The 15,294-nt window shown below is 60.4% G+C and overlaps 1 protein-coding gene across 4 annotated transcripts in view; it reads right to left on the bottom strand.

Moving 5' to 3' along the window:
• Positions 1-8,368, bottom strand: part of ATP2B3 (ATPase plasma membrane Ca2+ transporting 3) — a 62,185-nt gene extending 53,817 nt beyond the window's left edge. For all 4 annotated transcript variants that reach the window (XM_043570066.1, XM_043570068.1, XM_043570069.1 and 1 more), the window contains exon 1: positions 8,257-8,368. The gene's annotated coding sequence lies outside the window, so the exon portion shown is untranslated. The remainder of the gene's footprint in view (positions 1-8,256) is intronic.
• Positions 8,369-15,294: the final 6,926 nt, after the last annotated feature.

The following is a 15,294-nucleotide window of genomic DNA, read 5'->3' as shown; positions in this document are numbered from 1 at the left end:
CGGAAGCCCCTTTCTGGCTGGGGCCTTGAAGTATCGTTGTGGGGGTCACCACTCTCCCCTGGGGAAGGCAGTCATCTGTCTTCCTGCCAGAGAAGGCGAGAGCTGGAAAAGGAGAGTGCGAGAGAGCAGGAGAGGAGAGCTGATGGGCAGGAAGCATAATGACACTAATTATCCAATTACAGCGGGCTGCTCAGGAGAGAACTGCATTGCAGCAGGGAGCCTGAGCCAGCCGCCCCCTCCCCCCATACCCGTGGTCTGGCACACTCTGGCCCACGCCCCTCCTGCTTTATCCCACGAGCAGTTGGCGGGTAGTGAGGTCCCAGGCCTGCCCCGCAGAGGGCAGAGCGTGGCCTGGCGTGTGGTCTCAGGAGTAGCAGGCAGGAGGGGACCCAGAAACACCATGGCTGCCTCTGGGGCATTTCTCCAGCCCACAAAGGAGCAGAGAAAATACATCTGGGGTCTGGGAGGGAGCAGATCCCTGCCCTCCAGGCCTTCATAGAGAACACAGGGACAGAATGAGGAGTGCCGGATCCCAATCCTCCCCACAAGTCTCCCCAGCTCTGTCCGTGGTACTGGGCTGGCTGTCCCTGCCAGCTTCCAAACCCCAAAGGCAGCTGTAAGCCACTGCAAGCACCCAAGGCCTAGGCAAGTAACTAAGGAAACTATAGACAGCTGAAGGCCACGGGACACTGCAGGCCCAGGGTTGACTAGACAAGGAGACTGTCAGGAAACACAGGTGTCCCCTGGGGGTAGGGTCCATGCAGGCCCCATTGTGGGTCCTGATGGGGAGAGGATCTGGTTTCTGGAAACAGGCTGAAGCCCTTGGGAACACTCACTGGGTCAAAGTCAGGGGCCAGGAGGACTGTTAAGGAAGGAGACTCACGTCCCCGTGGCCAGTAAGAGTCCGGAAGATCAGGCCCCAGTGGGGGATGGGAGACTTGTGGGCAAACTCAGGCTAGAGGTTCAAGTCAGGTCCATAAAGCCAACTCAACGTGGAGAATGAACTGACCAAGACCATCACCACTTAGACACGGGTCACTCTGAGCACTGAGAAAAGACCTTGGCCTTGGCTTTTCCTTTGGCAGTGGAGTGGCAAGGGTGCTGGGTGGAGCAGAGAAGACATGTTCAGACTAAAGATGGGAGTTGAGCCCAGCTGGCCTTCTGTGACCCAGACACAAAGAACTGGCACACCAAAGTGTTCCCGCCACCTTTCCAGGTTGACTTCGGAGGCCCGCTGCCCAATACACTGATGGAGGAGACGGTGCCTTGGAGGCTGCAGTCGGGGGAGGGGCCTCTGCGAGGGCTCCAGGCTTGGGTCTAGCGGCCCTTAATGACCCCGGTCAGCCACCAGGGCAGGACCTGAGGCTCACCAGGGGCCTGGCTGCTATCTGAATCACACAGATCAAGCCCTGCCAGGTCCCGAAAGCCTATGTCTGGTGGAGGACAGGCACACAAATCCAGAAGAATTTCCCACAAATCCCTGAGAGGATGCCGCAAAGCTGTTGCAGGCCTGGGAGGTGCCGAGAGGGACCGAGGGCTGGTGTGAAGGCAGGAGGACCCGTCTCACGGTGGGACCGCTGGACGGTGACAACAAGGTGGGGTCTGAGTCTCCCCCTCGGCGCACCCCACACCACAGCCCATCGGCCAGGAGCCAGGGGCCGCGGGAAGGAGGGAACAGATGGGGTGGCGGCTGCCCTCGAGGGGCCCGTGCCCGTGCCCCACGCTCCGGTCCCGCTGCCGGCGCAGGGCCACTCAGGTATGAGCCTCCCTCTGACCGCGGGGGTCACCCCACCCAGGGGGCAGCACTCGCGGACCCCAGCAGCCCGAGGAGCCCAGACTGCCCTGTCCCTGGACCCAGTGCACCCCTCCCTCGCCTGTGGCTCCAAAGCAAGACGGGAAATTTGGCCCCGAGGTCTTCCAGGAAGAGCAGAGCTGAAGCCCGTTGAGGGGACGGGAGTCAGGGAAGGTCCCCTGGACCGGGCGGGGCGGGAGGAGGCACGAACGTGGCCCGGGAGGCACGTGCCCAGGCCGTTCGCCATCCTATGAGCCCAGGGCGCCGAGCGCGTTCCATAGGGCTGGTCGACGTGACTGGGTCACGTCCCGGGCCGCCATCGAGGGGTCCCGGCGATCACCTCGTCAAGCCGAAGGTGTCTGCTCCCCGCGCCTCGACCCGCGTTCAGGGTTTGTGCCAAAACGGCAGTGCGCGGGGATTCCCAGGATGGGGACAGTGAAGGGACCCACGGTGTTCCCAGGCCAGTGAGGGGAAACCCTGACTGCGGTGGCTCTTTCCAATACTCCTTCCTCCGGGGCAAGCCAGAGACGCGACTCCCAAAGAAAAGCAAAAAGACCAAAGCCCCGTCGTCTGCGTCCCCGGCAGCCAGGGTGGGGGCGGCCCGCGGTGATCCCCACATCTCCCTGTCCCCTCCTGGGTTGCCAGCTTTGCTTCTCTGTTTCTTAATCAGGAGGCTCTGGTGCTCCTGGGCTGTCTGGCCATCTTCAGCTGTGAGCCTTTGCTTCTGATCACACTCTCCTGCCCACACCCGCCTCCCCCTGTGTATCTCTGTGAGGAAAATCCATGGCGTCTGTGGAAAGCAAGAGGTTTGTTTTGCTTTAAGATTGCTAAGGTGTGACTGCAGGTTAGGTATTAAAAGATAAAAGGCATGAGCCCACAGACGGGTCCACAGAATGGGACAGACAGCTCCAAAACAGACCCTCCCGCACGTCAGAATCCGTCTGGACTAAGGACGCATCACACATCAGCTGGGTGACAAGTCATTTGATAAAAGAAACAGGGATGATGGGTTGGCCCTCAGGAAAACGGTGTACCTTAGATCCTCGCCTATTATTCCCCAAGACAGATTTCCTTTGGATTTGAACAAGGTTGGTAAACCATGGCCCAAGGGCCAAATCTGGCAGCCAAGTGTTTTTGTGAATAAAGTTTTATTGGCACAGGGCCACGCCCATTCATTTCTGTCCTGTCTGCATTCGGGACGGAGACTGTGTGGCCTGCCAAGGGGAAAATATTTACTATCTGACCCTTTGTGGAAAAAGCTTGTCCACCCTCAAATGAAAGGGTTAAAAATCTTAAAAGTACAACTACACACACTCACACACACGTGCAGGGCAAACCCAGAAATGGATAGCTCTCAGGGTTTTGTCAGGGATTTTGTAAGCCCAGAAGCAGGGGAAGAAATCCCCCAAAAATGTGGCATAGAAAGTGTTCACCTGGTACAAGAAAAAATTCAAAGGCAAAGAGCAAAGAATTTTAAAAGTGACTTGGAACAAGTGTGCTACATTGTCGACATCCTTCACGTGGAAAGTTTATTCAAACCCACAGGGAAAATACCAGGTGAGGAAAAGACGCATCACTAGAAAAGAGAAATACAGTTAGTAAACCCGTGGAAAAATGCTCACTCTCAGGAGCCATGGAAGAAACAGATATCGAAGTAGATATTTTGGCCCCGGATATTTATGCCAGGTTGTTTGATTATAATACCCAAGGCTGGCAAGGCTTCATTGGGCCAGGCTTTCGGATGTACTGAAGAGCCCTTCTGGAGAACAATTTGGCAGAATGAGCTTCTGTCCGCAGAGCCTCAAGGATGACAGCAAAACGGATCCGACTGCCTGGATCTCCACAAATAGCCAAATAATTAAGCGAGTTATAATCTCTTGAGAGAATATTATTCAGCCATTAAACATTGTAATTACAGTCCTGAGGCCCTCCTGGATACATCCTGGGTGCTTGATACGTCGCCGTCGAATGGGCAAATGAGCACAGTTCGAGCTCTCTTGATTTTTGCAAGAAGCACTTACGGCTTTCAAAATCTTTAAAAAAAAATTAAACCATATCCATTTTGAAGAAATTCATTTAGGAAGGGATTATATTAATAAAGAAACTGCTTATGTAAAGTAAAAAATAGATTACACAATTGTGCCCATGGTATAATTACAGTAATGTGAAAATAAATAGCCTATGCAAGGAAAGCGGCGTGGCAACGAGTCCTATAAGATGGAAACACTGGCTTGCATTTTGGCGATAGGACCGAGGGGGGTTCCTACGTCTTCTACTTCTCTGGGCTTTATGAATCTTCTATAAACAGCATGCATGTTAAGAGCATTATTTTTAAATGGAGAGACACAAACGTTATTTTTTTTTTTGAAACCCAAGAGCCTCGCCCATCTGTGCGGAGCCGCCTGGGCCCCGCCGGCATGTTCCAGGTGAGCGAGCCTGAGCACACAGCAGGAGCCTCATCAGAATGGAGCGGGGCCGGCTCCAGATTTGCCCCAAGCTAGCGTGCCGGGGCTTCGTTTGTCGGGGCACCTGGGCCAGCCCTTGGCAATTGTGGACAAGGCCCCCAGACGCCCCAGACACCGCCCGGAGGTGTCCACACCCAGCCGGCCCGCTCCCTTTCAGGGGGCCAACGGGGGACGGGCAGGGGAGTGAGCTCGGGGTCTGGGTGAGGACTGGGGTCTGCCCTGCAGTGGCCCTGAAGTGGTGCTGCGTGACAGAACCTTCTGGAATGAAGGAAGTGCTCTCTATGTGCACTGTCTGATACAGTAGCCACTGGCCACGTGCGGCCACTGAGCACCTGAAACGTGGCTAGTGTGACTGAGAGGCCGAATTTTTAATTTTACTTCATTTCAATTGAATTCCCACCTACGGCTAGTGGTTACTGTACTGGACGGCGAGGCTCTAGGCGGTGCCTCGAGATCGTAGCTGCGGGCAAGAGCCTCGCATTTGAGTGAAAAGGTCCCGTCTTACTGAGGGGCCCATCCGCAGAACCCAAAGCAGGCTCAGGACCACTTCAGATAAGGTGCTCCCCAGTAACACTGACCAGGCAGCCCTCTGGAAACCTCCTGTTCCGGTCCCCAGAGGTGGGGGTCAGGAGAAACCTCCAGCCCTTTCTTCCCACCTGGGCCTTGCCACTTCACCCCCACAGCTCTGGCTTGGGTTCAGCCATGAGACCTCAGCCTCTTCCCCTTCCCAACCTTGGCAGTTCAGGATGCCCAGCCTTTACTGCTGGATCTGGGATCCTCTCTCCCTCCCTCCTGGTGACGTGTGGGCTCAGATCCCGCTCCCCAGGCTGTACCCCAGGCCACCTTCCAGCACCTCCCACCCAACAGAAGGTGCATAGGCAGGGGAGGGCTCTCCTGCCGGGCACCACTTGGCCTGGCTTCTGCCTGCTCAGGCGGGGCAGAGAAGCGAGGAGCTGTGAGGAGCCGGAGCCTCGGCCGAAGAAGTGGCTTCCGGGAAATGACGGGGGGCGGAGGGGGGGGGTGTGGAGGAGACATCTGCACATTCCAGGTCTCTGCCTGCCCTCCCCAGCAAAGAGACAGCCGGAGCCTGGCTCCTGAGCCCATCTCACAGATGGCACTGGCGAGGCCCCGGGGCAGCGCGCCATCGGTTAGAGGTGAGCATCTGCTTTTGGTGCCACAGCCCAGGTCCCTGTCTGTCAGCTGCCACTGACACACACTGAGACTGCTCCTTCACAGAGAAAGTGCCCGCGACAATCAGCTCATGTGTACCACTGGTGGCCTGCCTTCCAATCTTGGTTTTGCCACCTGCTGGCTGCGTGACCTTGGGCGTGTTGCCTAACCCCTCTGGGCCTCAGTCTCCTCATCTGCAAAATGGGGACAGTAACAGCTCTTGCTTCACTGGTTGTGGTTTCGATGAAGCGAGGGGATGTGTGTGAAGCACTGAGAACGCTGTCTGGCGCAAAACGAGTGCCATCACTATTACCGTCATTACTGACATTACTGAATGTGCCTGTAACCTCTGCCGGAGACGGCAGCCCTCAGTTTAGAATTGGAAGGGAGTGCAATGCATAGCCCGCCTATGTGCTGACAACCTGATCTGTAAGGAGGAGGAGGAAGCCGGGCCTGGCTTTGCTGGCTTCAGGAGAACCAGCTGAAGCTCAGCTCTTGAAGCCCCCGGGGACCCAGGGCGCCCTCACCTTGGCCACTGGGAAGGCAAGGGGCCCCTCTCTATAAGCTACGCTGGGGGAGGCGGAGGGACCGAAGCTGACCCCAGCACCCTTGGCTGCCTTCCTGGGCTGGGAGAAGATGTGCTGGGGTGGAGAGGACTCACTGACTCGGAGCCTGGCCTCTCCCCACTCGCTCACAAATGATTCAACCTCCAAAGCTCCAGGCCTAGAGCAGGGAAGGTACTTGGCCAAGGTCACGAAGACCATCGGGCCCAGAGCTGGCACCAAAATGGAGCTCCTGCCTGGGCCAAGACACCTCCGACCAGCCTTCTGTGCCCCTCAGGGCCCTGCCGTAGCATTTCTGCTACCCGCTGTAGCTCTCTACCCAGAGTGCTCTTAGCCTCGGGGGCTTCCTTCCCCAAGGAATGGCTTTCCTTCTGGCTCTGCGCAAAGCCCCCTCCCACGCCACCCCGGTTCCATCTGCCTGTGTTACCCCTCCCCACCCGTCCCCCCCACACTTCTGTGCCAGAGCTGCCTGCCCCTTCGCTCAAACCACCTGGCAGCGCTGGGCAGGGACCAGGTTGATTTGATCAAGACTAGCTGTGTCCTTGGCCTTCCCTCTCCTCCAGGCCAACAGCAGGGACGATCGATGCCCCGGGACCGAAACTGCCCGGCCCCTTCCAATTGGCTCCCTGTCCAGGGGCCAGCTCCACCCTCAGACCCTCTGCCAGGCCAAGGCCTTGGCAGTCCCTCAGCCCTCTACTCTGCGGGCCGGTTCTGGTAGGGGTTCCCGGCTCCCTCCTCAGCAGCCACCTGGCCTTGCTTTCCTCAACTGTGAAAGGGGGAGATGCAAACAGTGGTGTTGACGGAGAGACTCAGCTGGGCGGGGGGGCGGGGGGGGGAGGGAGGGGGGAGTCCAGGAAGGTGCTTACAATGGTGCTGGGACACGTGGGAGGCACTCTGCCCCACCAGGCTGCTGGCAGCGTCCCCAGCCCTCCACCCAGCCAGTCAATGTAGGGCCAGGACCCCTCCCCGCTTGAGGCCTCAATTATCCCGACTGAAAAATGGGAACAAAGATCCCAGCCTTGCCTTCCTCACTGGGTGATTCTGCAGATTCAGTGAGGTCAAGGTCGTGAACGTGCCACACCGAAACCTGTACCCACTCTGAGCCGGGCCTGTGCTGGGCACTCAAGAGGTCCCTGCCTTAAAATGCTCACAGACCACTAAAGGGAGAGGGCAGTGGGGAGGGCACAGAGCTAGCGGGCAACGAGGGGGATGCCTTCCAGGCTGGCAGCCAGGGGAGGTTGGGATGGCCGGGGTCAAGGCTGGAGTCGACCCTTTGGCCGGCAGGGACCCACTTCAGGTCTGAGGGTCAGGAATGCCTAGGGGCCCCACTCAGCTACCTGGACCCGGGTTGTCAAGCTCCTAGTTGAGGGATAGTGGCCCTGTCCTGTTTGGTGAGGGAGTGTCTCCACACCTTCCCCCAACCTCTCACCCACCCTCACTCCAAGGATCCCTACAAATCGGCCCTGGGCCATGCCCCTGTCCTGCCTGCCACCCCTCGTCAGCCGGCCAGCTGCTAAGCTTGCAGGGACGGCAGAAGGAAAGAGACCGGGTCCTAGAGAGAGAACCTGACTGTCCGAGGCGGAGACCCAGGGCTCCCTCCTCTGGGAAATGCCATACCAGCCTCCAAATTCCAGAATCCTAAACCTAGAGAATGCTGAGGCTGGGAGGAGAAGCCATCTGGCCAAGGTCACACAGGTGAGGAGGGGGTGGACAGCTTCGCGTGGAGGGATAGAAAAGGAGTTACCCAAGTGTGGCCAGGGAGGCTCGTTGTTGCACTGCCCGGACCCCGCGGCAGGGTCTGCAGGGCAGCCGTGTGGGCATGCGGGGGGCAGTGTGGGAACGTGTGAGGGTTTCTCAGCGTGTTGGGGGAAGATGACACAGTGTGAGGGCATGGGGGGGAGGGGGTGTCAAGAGACTCGGGGAAGGTGCGTTCGGCGCAGCCTGGCTCTGGCCCAGGCCCGGGCGCCCAGACTGTGCCCGCCCAGGACCCCGCCCGCAGCCCCCGGCGGCCTTTCCCCCCCCCCTCCCCCCCCCCCCGCCCCGGGCGCAGATGCGCGTGCGCGCGGGATGCGGGGCGCGGGGTGCGGGGCGCTGCCCGCCGGCCCAGGGTCCCCGGGGTGACGCGAGGCGCGGCAAGGACACGCAGGCCGGACGCGGGGCGCAGGTGCCGTGGGCGGGGACCCGCGTCCCCCCACCTGCGGGCCGCGCCACCTGCCGGGCTGCCCGCCCCGCCCGCCCCTGCCTGCGCGCCCCGGGCACCACTTACCAGGTCCTGGGCACGGCCGACGCCGCGGCCTCGGCTCCAGCGGCTGCTGTCGCTGCAGGCGGACGCCCGGCGGGCAACGATCCGCTCCAAGGACGGAAAGGCCCGGGCACAGGGCGGCCTGGCCGGAGGCGCCGGGCGCGACCCTCCGCGGCAGGCGAGGGCTGCGGCCGAGTGCTCCCCACGCTCCGCACCGGCGGCGGCGGGCGACGCGGCGCGCTCGGCTCCAGCCGCAGCTCTGAGCGCGGAGGGAGGGAGGGAGGGAGGGAGAGAGCGCGGGGGGGGGGGGGGAGGAGGAGAAGGGAGGAGGGAGCGGGCGCGGGGGGCGGCGCGCCGCGCGGGGGCCGCGGGGCTCCAGAGCCACACTCCCGGCGTGCGCCCTTCTGTCCCCTAGGATGCGCAGGGGTGCCTGCCCTTCCCGGCCAGCCAGTGCCCCCTGAGGGCGCTGGAAAGAGGGTGAGGGGCGGGCTGGCCTGGAAACCTGGGGGCCCTGGCACCTGGGAGCATAGAGAAAGAGCGATGAGCAGCGACTGGGGCACCCGCTGCCGCTTCCTCTCAAGACTCCTGCCCTCTGGGTCCTGTCCCTAACAGTCAAGTGGAGTGGGGAGCTGGGTTGCTGGTTCGTAGCCCCGGGGGTTCTTGGGCCCCTGTGGTGTCCCAGGGGTTTGTGATAACTCTTGAAACTGCCTGCTGTTGGGAGTCTGACAACTGAAAGCAGTTTTGAGAAGGAAGCTGGAGCTTATGACGGATTCTCAAAGTTGGTGACCCCAAAAGGTTATCACATAAACACAGTCACACAGGACACAGAGATACTGCACACCCTGGGTGGACACCCGGGGACAGATGCACAGGGACACAAACATCCCAGACATGAGTGGAGACAGACACACAACCCCGGTGCCGAGAAGACCCATATCCACAAACACACTCGGCCACACCCGTGGACAGAGAGCCGAGTGCGTGCCCACAGACGCTCAGCAGCCAGGCAGGAGCTGGCTGACCCATGCCACTTGTCTTCGGAGTCCCAAGCTTCCCAGTTCCAGGGACAGTGGGTGTCTCCAAACTCAGATGAGGCCTTTGCCACCATCTGTGACCATGAAGTAGAAGTGCAAGGGGGCTGACTCTGTAGAAGAGAGAAGTGACAGGCCCACAGTGACATCACCGTCCCAGAGCAGGCAGGGCTCAGAGCCCAAGAGTGTGTCAGGTAGAAGACATGTGGACACAGCCACAAATTCTTTCTTGCCTTGGACAAACAGGGCCCCGGGGTGTCCTCTATGCAAGGCCTGGACTGGGCGCTGGGGACGCAGCAGGGACCACAAAACAGGGGGCTGGCGGGCAGAGTGAAGGTGAGGTCACGGGTTGGGGTAAGGGCCCCTCGGGGAATATTGATAGGGGGACACGAAAGATGGTTCTGGGGGCTCAGGGAAGGCTTCTGTGAGGAGGTGCCACGGTGACAGACACCTAAAGGACAAAAGGGTCGGCCAGGGGACTGTCACACCTCCCCAAAGTCTGACCTGCCCGCAGGAAGCAGCTGCTCCCATGAAGAGCCCTTGAGACCTGGCCCCTCTCAGTGTAGACGAAGGTCACGGGCACACTCACGCCCGCTCTCTCACACACGCTGATGCGGGCTCACACCTGCTCACTCACACATGCTGACGCGGGCTCACACCCACTCCCACACACACATTGACGCGGGTTTACACGCTCACTCACACACGCTGACACGGGTTCAACATGCTGTCTTACACACGCTGATGTGGACTCACACCCGCTCTCTCACACACGCTGACGAGAGCTCACACCCGCTCTCTCACACATGCTTACTTGCTCGCTCACACACATTCCTATCTGATACTTATGCACTTTTCCTGGGTGTCTGCTCTTGGAAAGCTAGCTGGCTGTCCCACGGAGGGCGGCGGGGGGGGGGGGGGGTTGCACTAGCACACAGGGTCAGCTGTCATCAACTCTGGCTCCCTTGGCCCCACAGCAGCCCCGGCGCCCGGCCTGCCTGACACGCTGTGCCGAGAATATGGAAGCTAAAAGCCAAAGCAAGTCCCTGATTTCCTGAGCGTCCATCGCGAGCTCAGTGCTGTCCTTGGAGCCCACACTCAAAGGGGCGCCACGCCCTACCTGGAGCCAACTGGGAAGCTGGGCGGGCCTTCACCCTGGCCAGGGGATAGGGTGCCAGCCCACCCCCCGTGGCATCCGCACTAAGAAGTGGAGCCCTGAGCGGTTGGAGCGCCTCCCGAAAGCCTGTGGCCTCCTCTACCCCACGTATTCAAGCTGGGTTCCCTTCTTGGCCCCCCAGGGTATGGCGGGGTCCCTGGAGTGTGGCCCGGCGGCAAGTCCTTCTGTCCCAGGCCCCAGGCTCTAGAGCCAGGGGAGATGGGGCAGGCTGCTGGGCCCAGCCTTCCTCGGTGGCCCTTACGGGAGCCTCCTTCAGTTATCGGTCAGCCTCTTCACAGACGGGTGTCGGCAGCTATGGGACGACAGTGGGGAAGAAATGGGTGCTGAGGGGGAGCAGAGAGCCTTCCATGTGCAGGCTTGGGAGCAGCTGAAGAGAAGAGCTGAGACTCCCTTGGGACTGTGTCACTGCCTTCCTCCAGAGACCAGGGGACGTATTGATTGCCCCTGAGGCCATGTCCATTTTACTGATGGCTGCTGTCCACGTGGGGGCATCAGCACCACCCGGCGAAGTCCATCCTGCTCCCAGAGCTCAGAGCTGGCTGCCTTGTTTGGACAGCTACACGGGCCCCCCTCTCCCTGTGCTATGCCCAGGCCACCTGTTTGCTGGGGTTGCCCTTGAACACTGAGGGGGAAGAAACAGGTTGAGGGGAGAAAATCAATAGCAGGGAACACCCAGCACCACCCCTTTGCCTCTTTCCCAGGGGTACATGCCTTTGTGATGAGGCCCACTGTGGTCACAGTCAGCTGGCCAAGGATCAAGGTATGTGGCCTGCAGGAGAGCTGAAGGCACTGAGCCACAGCCCCACGGGGTGTCATGAAAATCCCGTCTCTAGCAAATGGCAATCCCCAAACAGCTAATGAGCCAGGAGAGGGGGTGGCCCCCTTTCTGTGGTTCAAAATAGTTGGTCCCTCGCCTGTGGCCCTGAGGCCAAGAGAAAAGTCTCAGATCTGGGAGTGAGGGAGCCTGGGTACCAGGGAAGCTGTCCCAGGGTCACTGATGGCCCTTTGCTTGCTCATTGGCCAGCCCCTCTTGGCTTCTCTGTCTATAAAGAGGTGGGCGGGGAGAGCTTTCAAGAAACTTCTTTACATCAAGCCCTGTGTTCTGTACTGAGAGTGCTTGGGGGACAGCCCCAGGGAGGCCCACAGCCGGGGTTCGGCATGTACGTAGCAGGGGGACGTGTTTGGCTTAGTGGCACAGCCCTCCCTGCTTCCTTGCACCCTCCCCTGTTTGTTTTCAGCCCTACACCTCGTCCCCACTGTGCTCTTGGCCTGTTCTGCCCCATCAGGAGCCTTGGGCCTTGGTCAGTTTCCCTCACTCTTATATTGTCAATGGATCCCTGTCATCTGTCTCCTCCTGGGACCATCTCAACGGCACTCTTGGCCCAAGAAACAAAGTCAAGAACCAGAGGCCCAGCCTCAGGCCCATCTCTCTCCAGCCTTCACACATGCACTGTGTGAGAGGAACCCACTCTCCCTCTTCCTACTGGCCACCCCCCTTGTCACCTGCCTCCACCTCACCGCTCCCCCCCACCCACCGCCATCTCCTCCACTGCCCGGATGCTTTCTCTCCCAGGTCCTAAGCCACCTGCCACCACGATCCTCCCCCTGGACCCAGCAGCTGCCACCCCTCCCCTGCCTGGTTTCTCTACTGCCACTTTTGCTGTGGCTGTCACAGCCATCTCTGGGGACAGCAATTCCTCAGCCCAGCGTTGAAGTGGGGGAACTTCTGGCTGGGTCCCAGGGCCCTCTCTTTTCGGAGTGTTCACTTTCTCCCTGGCTGATGTCACAGACTCTTCCTCCCCTACTCCTCCAAGGCCTTGGGGCCACCATGACGCTGGGACCTCCCAGGTCAGTGTTCACCTGCAGCCCCGGAACCAGAGTGGGACCTGATTTGGAAACAGGGACTTTGCGCATGTGCTTAAGGATCTTGACATGGAGAGATGATTCTGGAGTATCTGGGAGGGCCCTAAGTGCAGTGGCAAGTGTCCTTATAAGAGGGAGGCAGAAGGACATTTGACACACGCAGACACAGGGCAGGAAGCCATGTGAAGACAGAGGCAGAGACTGGAGTGGCAGTCACAAACCAAGGAATGACTGGAGCCGCCAGAAGCTGGGAGAGGCAGGAAGGATCCTCCCCTAGAGTTTTTGGAGGGAGCACGGCCCTGCTGACACCTTGATTTTGGACTTGTGGCCTCCAGAGCTGGGAGGGAGTCAATCTCCATTCGAAGCCACCTGCTCATGGTGCTTGGTTACAGCATCCCTGGGAAATTCATACCAGTCCCTGACCTGGCCCCCGAGAAAGTCCTGGGCCCCCCAGCACCCTGCCTGCAGCACACCTCCCTTTGGGCGTCTCAGGTGCTCAGCCTCAATAGACTGTGCCCCAGAGGTCTTGGACAGCCTGGGCTGAGTCTCATGCTCAGGAACAACTCAGGCCTGGTTGCGGCTGGGCGGCCTTTTGAGCACAAGCCCTCCCGCCAGCCTGCTCCAGCCTCGGGGGCTAGCTCAGACCCCGGGCACCCCGCCTCTGCCCTGGCAGCCTGTGTGCAGCAGGCCCTGGGCCCCGCGGGGCCGCGGTGGCCCCGGGCTCTCTAGGGCTGTGGTGGCTCCGGGCCACCCTGGTGAGGGCGCCCGGCCCCACGTGTCCAGAGTGGAGTTGGCTTTGCCTCTGCCTGCAGCCTCTGCCCTCCCAAGACTGGAGCTGGAGCCCATGGGGATGGGGCCTGGAGACCGCAGGGGGGACCGGAAGCGAATGAACACCACCCCTCCAAGTTCTCAAATCAGCCCCTCCACCGCCCCTTCAGGCCCTTCAAGGAGGGGTTGTCCTTCTGAGGTGCCCTGCCCCCATCCCCGGCCATGATCTACAGACGGACGCCTGGCTGGCTGCCCCTTCAACAAGCCCTAACTTGTCTAAAACCAAGCAGTGGATTCGGCTTAGGCTCCAGCTGGGCCGCACCACATCCAGAAGGCACCTGACCTGCGGTGAGCACTTGGAAATGTCCTGCAGCCCAGCTCCCTGTCCCTGGGTCCACTGCTTGGCAGCTGCTGCTTTCACAAGACGGCCCTCCCTGAGCGAGTTGCTGCCGGGACTTTTGTCGCCCCGTATGTGCATGGGCGAGTGTGGGTGTGTGTGCGAGTATGCACACGTGCCTGCCTCAGCTCACTCTCAGCCTTAGGCTTTCCCCCTGAGCTGCGCCCACACCCCCACGGCGCCTGGGGTGCTCTCTCCTGCAGGTTATGTTCCTTGCGGCCCCTTCCTCTTCCTCCAGGGGCCTCAGATGTGGGGGTCCCACACTCCCATCCTGCCCACTCCCTTCCTGTCGCCCCACGTTCAATCTGTCCCCAAGCCCAGGGCTGGAACCCGGCCACTCCTCCGTCTTTCCTGCCACCTTTCTGGCATTGCTGGGGCTTTCTAACGGGGCGCCCCCGAGCCCATGCAGGTACTCACAGTTCAGGGTGCCCCCCCCAGCCCTCTGTGGTTTTGCCACCTGGGGCTCCCTGTGACCTCAGCCAGGTGCAGAGCTCCATGAGGAGGGCACTCTGCCTGGCATAACGTGTACATGGAACAGTACACGGGGGCTGGCAGCTGGTGCCTGGCACGGATCGCCTTGGGGTTGCCATGGGTTTGATTTTTAAGCCCGATCACTCTCACCTTTTGTATGACCATGGTCATCATCCTCCTCCAATAGTTTGCAACACACTGGACGGCACAGTGAGACTAAGTGATTCATCTCTGACCAACTGCTCTGGGTAGGGAACCCCATTTTCCAACCACAACTCACAAGCTCTTGTGGGGTGTGGCCCTGTTTGCCTCCCTGGGCTCCTGCCACGGGCCCAAGTGGTCCCCTGGGTGCCTCGACGCCTCTGGTGCGGGCAGAGTGTGGGTCCCGCCTGCAGGGCGCTGTCCCCTGCTCTGCCAGGTGACCCGCCATTCCCACCGGACTCCATGTTTCTGTCTCCTCCGGGCCCCAGTGCCGGCTGTCCCTCTTCTGGCCAGTGAGGGGACTTGACTGAGGCAGTGACTGGTGGACCCTGGCCAGTGCCCCTGCCCTGAGCCTGCCCAGCTCAGCAGAAATTGCCATGGAGCATCACGGCTGTGATGCCGATGGTCTTCTGGGCTTGCCGTCTGAGGGCACATCGCTCCGGGGACCGTCTGTCTCATGCTGCCCTTTCTGGGGCAGTCCTGTATCCCCAGCTAGTAGGCTTCTTGGGCCATGTTCTGGGTCCTTTCTTGGCAGCCACTGACAGAATATGGCAACCTGGGCTTGGCTCTGCTGGCACACAGTGTGTCTGCCCTGAGGCCAGGCCAGGCCAGCACAGGCGGCCTTGCACAACTTGCGGCCCTAGGAGGCCCGGCCTGCGTGGCAGTGCGCCCCCTGGTGCTGACTTGGATGCCGCACACAGCTTTGACAGCAGCCAGGATCTAACCTCATTCTGAGCCGGCAAATCCCATTAGGACAGGCATGCGGGGCCCCTAGGACTTCCAGGCTCCCCTCTCAGGGTGAGAGTCTCATCTGGGGCTCTTCGGCTGGCTGGTGCTTGGCAAATGCTCCACTCTGGGTGGGCAGATGCTCCCTCAGCCAGGCCTGCTTTAGGAGCCCAGGAGAAGGACAGCTGGGGCAATGGAAGTGCCTAGAAAGAAGTGGAAGGGGCCTTCTTGTCCAGTCTCAGACCTGGAGGTACTGGGGACTCTTGCCTGAGTGCAGGGAAAGCAAGAAAGAGGAAGCCCGAGGCTTAGAGTGGACACGAACAGGCAGAGCCTGGCCGCCAGCCGCAGCCGCACATCGTGCCCCTCCACCCCCACCCCCCGTCTGCTCAGTCCCCAATGCCACCCGAGAGCGGTGGCGCACACAGCCA

This window comes from Prionailurus bengalensis, chromosome X, assembly GCF_016509475.1.
Source record: "Prionailurus bengalensis isolate Pbe53 chromosome X, Fcat_Pben_1.1_paternal_pri, whole genome shotgun sequence".
In the NCBI taxonomy this organism is placed as follows: Eukaryota; Metazoa; Chordata; class Mammalia; order Carnivora; family Felidae; genus Prionailurus; species Prionailurus bengalensis.
The sequence above is the reverse complement of the archived record's forward strand: the minus strand, read 5'-3'. Positions and strand labels throughout refer to the sequence as shown.